Source organism: Acanthisitta chloris, unplaced genomic scaffold, assembly GCF_000695815.1.
Source record: "Acanthisitta chloris isolate BGI_N310 unplaced genomic scaffold, ASM69581v1 scaffold33505, whole genome shotgun sequence".
Classification (NCBI taxonomy): Eukaryota; Metazoa; Chordata; class Aves; order Passeriformes; family Acanthisittidae; genus Acanthisitta; species Acanthisitta chloris.
In genome coordinates, this window is record NW_008672634.1 from 1 (window position 1) to 8,488 (window position 8,488).

Genomic DNA, 8,488 nt, shown 5'->3' on the forward strand with positions numbered 1-8,488 from the left:
CCACTGCCACCTAAGCCCACTGCCACCCTACCTTAGCCTCTGCCACCTTAGCCCACTGCCACCCTAGCCCACTGCCACCAGGTGTGACTGAGCCTGCAGCAAACACTCTCACTCACAGCAGGGACAGAGCTGCAACACAAACACTCTCTGTGCCTCCAGCAGAGCAGCAAGTCATGACAGCTCTGTGCCCCACCCTCAACTTTTTAGGAAAAAGCTTAATTTGGTTATAATAACCTCAAGTATACGCTTCCCTTTCTCAAGGAAGTCTCACTAAAGGCAGCACATGGCTGCCAGTGGCTTCAGACTGTCTGGAAAAGGCAAAATACAAGGCACTTGGTAAAATGAGGGGTAAAAAACATAATCTTGTATTATGGGAAGATAGAGATGAGTGACAAGGCAGAAACAGACACAGGAGGGAGTCTGCCCTCAAAGAAGAGCACCAGCTCTGCATGTGCCAAGGTGAGAGTGACTCCAGAGCTTCCTGACACAGGAAAAGAAGTGATGAAGGGGATGCAAATGCTTTCTGCAGTTGTGTGAACACAACTGAGGAACACACAAAAAGTCACTTTTCAGCTCACTACAAAACCCCTTCCACTCCCAGCAGAGACAGCGTGAGCACCAATTTTCAGCCCAGAGGGGTATTATCAGCCAGATCAGTGGGTCACACTGTCCCCCAGTCCTGACAGACTGTCCTCTTCCACCAGTTTTGTCCTCTCAGCCAAGGCTGAGGGCACTGTCCTCTGCCAGGCAGGTGGCTTTGCTCACCTTCTCTTCAAGGTTTGAGGAATGTGTCTGCACGATGTTTCCTGATGGTGCAGGGAAGAAGCAAACAGCAGGTTGCTCTCATTGAGAAACAACAGCTAGTGCAAGAGATTTAGTCTTCAGAAAACAACAAATATAGAAATATCAGGCACTTTTCCCCTCGGAGCCACACAGTGCAAGCTCCCTCCCTGCTCTGGGACAATCTGCTGCCTGAGAAGAGCTGCAGCATGGGGAACTCTTCAGTACACAGCACAGCGAGGGCAGCGCAGCCCCCTGGACAGAGAAAGGGGTTGGGAGCTTAATGTTGTGCTCTTCTGTAGGGTCACAACAAAGTCAGCTACATCTCATTGCTACAGAGCTCACAGTGCTTCCCTGCCTCTACCCCAGGTGTGCTATACAAACTGAGCTGTAGAGAGGCAGCATTATGTGCAATAATGCAGAACTGTGTGTTTACCTACACACCGATCACCAGGTATGTACACACAAACTCCACCCTGGCTACAGAACTTCTGGGTTCCATCCAGCTAAAAATACTGAACCTTCAAAAGGAGTAAAAAAGAAAAAAGGTAGAAAAAAGCCCAAAGCTCAGCTGAGCTGCTCAGAGCAGCCCTGCCCCATCCCAGCCCCTGGCAAAAGCTGCCCACCGCTCCAGGGACAGGGAGGCAAAGGTGATGGCAGGGCTGGCAGCAGTGTGGAAGTACAGAAGGGTTCCTCCACTTCAGGGCATCTCCCTTTTATCTCCACACAGCCCACACCGAGGCCTGGGCTGCTGAGTGTCATGTTTCAAATACGCAGTGATTTCAAAAATACAGTAACTTGGTTTTCCACAACTCAAGGAAGCGACGGCCAAAATACACCCACAATTCCAGAATCTCCATTTGGGTTATTTCACAGACATCATAAGATCACTACAAAAAGCTATTGCTTGGTACACACAGAGCGTGATGTGGTCAGCAATGGCTTTGTTTTCACAAGAGCCAACTGAAGCTATTATATTTGAAACAATTTTCCCCTTTAGAAAAATATTATTTTGTTGTAAGACCAAAGGATGAAAATCCACACCACAGCTCACAGTGAATCACACCTCAACAATGCATGCAGGTCAAACATTAAAACAGTTAAAGCTTCTATATTAAACTTATATTCACTAAAAATTAACTTTACCAGCAACTCCACACCCTTTCCTTGCTGTGGACCTGTAAGCTCACATAAAAGGAACTTCAAAAACTGTCTCTGCTTTTGTCAGGACATTTTTCCTCCACGCCTTACACACAAGGCACACCTGAAAGCTGTTTGACAAGTTACTCTAATCTCTCCAAGCACATCCCCAAAACATTTTGAAGAGAAAGGCCCAGTTGTTTGAATCAGACAATACCATACAGCAGAACTCAGTATTTATAGCTAAAATGTTTTGAAGACTTCCATAAACTAATGCCAAAATACATTTAAGATATTTGGAGGGGAAGTGGAACAGCTTAAGAGGGGAGAGAAAAAACCACAAAACCAGCTTAACCCCTAAGTTTAATTCTCTAGAGCAGCCTGGCCTATCTAAGGAGGCAGCACAACAGTCAATTCCAAAGCAAGCACAGCAGGTAACTCCAAGCAGAGTCCTGACTAGCATCGATTAATTTATCAGAAACCAGGACAAAGTATCCTCAGCTAAGTTTCACTACAGCTTACAAATTCCCTGGATGTCCTGGCTCAAACACAGAGTTTGACACCAGCATAATGGCAGGCTCAGGACCTCCCTGCAGCACCTGCCCTCCCAAAACTCTGCACTTGCTAAACAAGAGCTCATTAATTTGCCCCTCCACTCTTCCCTCCCGCCCCACGACTATAAACTACATCTCAGCATGTTTCCTCTTCGTTTTTAGGGTAAAATAGAATTGTGACAACTGAAAATAGGCATAAGGGAGTTTCATGTAAACATTACCCACAATCTGATGAAAGCCTCAAAGCCCTGAGTCTTGCAGACACAGAGCTATTGGTTGTCACCACTTCTCTAATCCCCTTGTTAAAGCTGGAAGCTTCAATATTAGTTGAAGCAGTACAGCTGACTGATGCCCTGAGTCATCAGCTCTTCGGGGATAAAAGCATCAAGCATTTATATATATAAATACAGATATAAATTGACATATATATATGCATGTGAACACATATCAGGATTAGATAGAAAAGGCAAAGAGCAATTTGCAAAACGTGACCACATAAAAAAATAATTCCATCTGAAATCCAGGTAGAGACTGAGGTCTTGCAAGATTGTTCCTGCAAGGTGCTGCAGCCACCACCATTCCTGAGGGAGCCCTCAGGAACCCACTCCCTGCTGCAGTGGGACCACAGCCAGAAAGGCCCACAGGTCACCCACCACCAAGCTCCAGGCACCACAGAAATCCCACGTCACAGCCAACAGTCTGCACCCAGGGGCAAGTGACATCTCCAGCAGAGCCCAAGGCAGCTGTGCAGTCAGTGACAAGCCCTGACACTGATTTCTGCACCATGGAGCTGCAGGAGCTCCAGCTGATGTCGCTTTCCCCACCACATCCTCCCGGAGCTGTGCCGGGTCACCTGCCTAACTACATCTCACACTTGAGTGCTGCTGCTGCCTGCAGGGAACCAGCAGGACCTCGGTGTCACCTGAGCACCAGTCTGGGTTATCCAGAGGCTCCTACACCACAAGAGAAGTTGCTCATCAAGGAGGTGTAAAATGGGTTTAAGTGAGAACAAGGCCAGTGTCGGTTGTGCTGCTGATGCCCAGAGTGTTTGTGGATTCCCACCTCTGCAGTCCCTCACCAGACAGATCCTTCAGAAGGGACATGGGTTTATTTCAGGAGGTTGCAAGAGCACCACACATGAAGCTCCTTGGTGGTGCTTCTCTCCCTCACCTGATCTGCTTCCATTTTTCCATTAACCAGTTGGTTAAGGCAAACTAATGAGGCCATGCAGTGCTTGAAGAACAGCAGTGCTTCCCTGAAGCTGGATGATCCAATTTCAGCCTGCATAATGTAAGATTCAGCAGCCATCAATTTTCTATGTTAATAGTACAAATATGAGAGTTGCTGATCAACAATAAGAAACAGATTAGCATTTCATTACAGATCCCGTATGAATGGATTAGACTCAGCACTGACTGAACAGCAAAGGAAGCTCAGAGAAATGGGTGAAGAAACTGTTCAAAAAGGCAAAAACCAGCTGAGAACGAACAGCACAGTGCTCACAGAGTACCCCAACAGGCCCTTGGAGTCCTCAAAACGTAAATGGCACCAAATAAAACTCAGTGGCCAGATCTGACATGACAAGTTTGAAGATAACTTTCACTTGCAGTGTAAACACATGAATGTTCCTGGACTGTCACAAGCTCTTCCAAGAAAATCTGCTCAGTCTACCAAAAAATAAAAAAAAGAAGTCTGATAACTGATCATGACATCAAAACAAGCAGCAAAAACCTGAACTCAAAAAAAACCACTGCAAAAAACCTTTTGAAGCAGCCCAGAAATACACTATTCTAAGTAGTTTTCACAGCACCCTACACTGGGCTCTTCTATATAAACTTCATTAACAGATTCTGCAAAAAAGCTTCAGCCCTTATACAAACTTGAGCTCTGCTGCGGAATATCAACAACAATACAAATTCAACTTCCTATGAATGTTTAATATGGAAACCAAGACTGAAAAGTATCCAAACGTGTTCACAGATCACCTCTCAAAATACATAAGCAAAATTTGGAAAATTGGAGCAATGATCTCTTCATTACACAATTCCATTTCAATTCATGGGTTTAAGATGGGATCAGATTATAAAACTACATGCAGTTGTATGAGTTTTGCTGAGGAACAACCAGAGGAAAAAGATCACAAGGGCAGAAGAGAAACCAAGAGGACAAATAATTAAAATACGGTATCAGCATGGCATTGCTCAAAAACGTTTTGTTTAAAATTAAGGAACACACTGGTGAAACACTCTGCAAATCTTCTATACAAAAATCATCAATAGCTTTACAAAAATCCGAGACAGGGAATTAAATCAGTTGTAACTCATTAGACTGCAAACCCAATGTGCTCCACTTAAAAATGTATCAGATGAGAATATACTCGATTTACACTTCATTTCCTGCATCTGAGTTATTAAGGCCATACAAGTCAGGACACTTTGAAACAAACCAAGACGCTTTAAAAACACAGCAGACATATCCTAATTCTCTCAAAGAAATCCTTCCTAAATAATATCTCTTTTCACAGGAAAGACTTTTACTGACATAATTCTGCAACTGATTCCTAAAAGGATAAAAGCTTTGCTTACAGAAGATATTAATTTAAGATAATTAAACGATTAAAATCTCCATGTCAAAGACTAAGACAGCTTAATGCTTTCTGGAGAACACTACTGAAGTTCTCCATTTCCTGAACTTCAGGTTAGGGGGAAATCAGAATTAATCTGATTTACGCAGATCAAAAGCAGCAGAGCAGCCCTAGACTTTGTTGTGCACATGGCCACACAATATTCCTGTTGTTCAGGAAAGCACCAAGCCCAGCACAACCTCAGGACACAGCAGACATCCAAAGGCATTTTGTTCCAGCAGCTGGGCCAGAGCACAGGGAGGCAGCGAGTCCCACCCAGAGCCAGGAGGGGATCATTTGCCCAAATACATTCTTCACCAATTAGTGAGAAATTTTCTTGCCCCAAATCTTATTTAATCCATAGTTACTATCCCGTGTCATCTTCCTATTTATTCGAGTGCTTATTTTAATGGCACAGCTTTATACTTTGCTAGGGGCAAACCCAGGGTCACTGCAACCATCACCTGGGCAGTTCTGCTGCCTGAGTGACCCAAACGAGACATCCCCACGTGGCCAAGGTGTTCAGCTACCTGCTGACCACTAAGCACATATGCCATGTACTTTCTTCAGCCAACAACAAACTAACGATGCTCAAAGTGAGCTAATGAACATATTTCATACCTATAGTTCTACAGACTTTCCACAAGAGACAAAAGCAAAATTTCTTTTAACAAAACCCTGTTGCATGACCCACTTTTCTCTGAGTAAAGTATGTAAATACAGCAACTGCTAAACACACATCCCAGTGAATCAGACTTCTCCTCAAGCTGTATTTCTAAAATTTAGAAGACAAAGTTACTCTTACAAAGGATCTTTAGCCACAATTGTGCATTCAAAACACGGTTTCACTATTCTTAGTGCTTGGCAATTTCACCAGCTGAAAACTTCTCCCATGCTCGAAGAAAAATTTTTATCCACTTTGCAGAAATGCATTATCTTTTGCAACAGTGGCTTCTTTTCCTGTTTGAACAAACAGCAGGGTTGTTTCCAGGAAGGCCTTATGGACACTCCCTAATTTCATCTCTTCTACTGATACTATTCCTAGAATTAGTAAACTTGGATGCAGTTTTGGCAGGAGACAAACACCAACTCAAACTGCACTGGACAGCTTGACAAGAAGTCGTTAGGGTTTTTTTGAGTTGGTCTGGGTTTTTTTTAACTAAATTTCTAGTATAATATAGCAAGACAACACTAAAAATTAACTCTTCTCCGCTTCGAAACACGTAAGAGTTCAAACTTCACATTTTCATGTTGCAGAAGAATGAAAGAAGTTCTGCTTTTGAAAAAGCATTCTCACAGCAAGTGTGTGATGTACTGCACCTGATCTCCTGACCTGCAGAAAACAAGGGTAAATTTTAGCCAAAAAAAAAAAAATCAACTTGTTTGTGTGGCTTCCGAGAATACCACCTGCTACAGCTCACTCTGCTCTCATGGCAAAGGTCAGGAGCCCTCAGTGCCAAGAGGAATATTTCCTGCCTGGGCTCTTGCAGCACATTGGGCATTACAAACTGTTTGGAAATGAATAGGAAACAAACCAGTCATGGCACACACTGCTCCACGCACAGCTCTGCTTCCTGCAGTCAGAAAGGACTAGGAATGCTTGGAAGAGTTTGAGCAGTGCAGAAAAAGTCCTGTAAGGTGTGACACAGCTTCCCAGTGAGAAACAGACAGGTAACCAGGACCCTGCAGCCTGCAGAGAAGCACTGGGATGTGACAGGAAATTGAAAAACAGATAACACCACAGGTCCGAGCTGTGTGCAGCACAGGAAGCTGCTGACAGCACACTGGCCAAGTGTATGGCAGAGGAGGATACAGCATCTACACAATCCCAAGTGGCATGGAGAAAAAAGATAGGGTTTGTTATCTCTTCCACTACACAAACTAGGGGCTGCCAAACAAAGCTGGTACAGAGCAGGGTCCAAACTGGACAGAGGTCTGCATGCAGTGTGTACTGACTGATCACAGGCTGCTGTGGACACAAAGAGTTTACACAGGATCAAAGAGAGATTGGAAAAGTACTTGGATTAAAGATCCATACAGGATTATAAAACAGACAAACTACATCAGGCTCAGGAAATCCCCCATGCTGAAAAAAAGAGTAAGAAAATCAGAGGTTGGGTGTATGTTTGTGGGAAGTATTCTATATGCCTGCCCTGCTCTTCCTCTGCTGGGTGGTGTCTGCTTGCAGGCACAGGTCTCAGGCTTGAGCGAGCCAAACCATTCTTATGAACACAACCAAGAGAAAGGGCAGTGTCACTCATGACTAATGAAACAACTCCCCACCTTTCAAATCACCTTTCCCAAGACTTCCTTCATACACAAAGTTTCACCTGTCCTAATTCATCCCTTTGCTCTTCCCAACCACTTTAGACATCAACACCTGAAAGCACTCAGCACTACCTTTTTCTTTCACCTCTACTGCCATAAATGTCTGTCAAAGGCAGAAAGTTACTACACAGCCACATACCCACACAGTTAGTTACACCCTCCTCGGCCATACCTTTTGCCCGTAAGTGCTAGCACAAAAAAATAAATACATCTTTGCTCCCAGCCACTTTCTGCTACCACACACAGCAGCGCCATGCATCAATTTTTTACATTTTCTAATTACCACATTATTGAGTCTTCATTAGCATTAGGATACCCCAAACTCTGGCTCATGCAGGGGAGGAAGAAGAAAGGTTCAGATTGCACTGCATGCGTGAAGCAACCTCTTCTCAAATCACAGCACAAGCACAGGAGCCAAGGATAGTGCCTTCAGATTCCAGGAGTAGCTTGGGAGCTCCTAAGGACACAGTTAAACTGAGGCTACATACAGACATGGTTTAATCAACAGCAAGCAACTCCTGTTTATTGTTTACCTTGTGGAACATGTCAACATTAATATTTCAATCACTAATACCCTCAACAGTGAATCAAGCCTCAATGCTGCTGCCACTTCCAGACTCGCCCACAACCACTGCAGAGTCTGCTCAACCTGATCTACCGACACAGAAATAAAGTAACTTTCGCCTGTCAAAGCCATTGTTTTGTCCTCCAACTTCCACAGGCCTCTCTCCCACAGCTGAAAGCACTGCAGCAGCAATGAGGAGGGCTCATCCAGACCTCCTCATCTAGAGATGGGCTCCAAATGCCCTGGCACACTGGTCACAAATCCTAAATGTGACTACCTCCCAAGCCACACTGCTGCCTCCAGCGCTAGAGACTGCCTGAAACCCAGAGATGCCACATAAAAAGACCCAAGAATGAACCAGCAGTAACACCAAGGCAGCTCCACCAGCTTGGCTGCTTCTGGAGCAAAGTCTGATGAAGAACACAGGACACAGGTCTGTGTGACATTAACTGCCATGGGACACTGCACAGGGTGATCCTGTGCTCCAGTATGCATTCC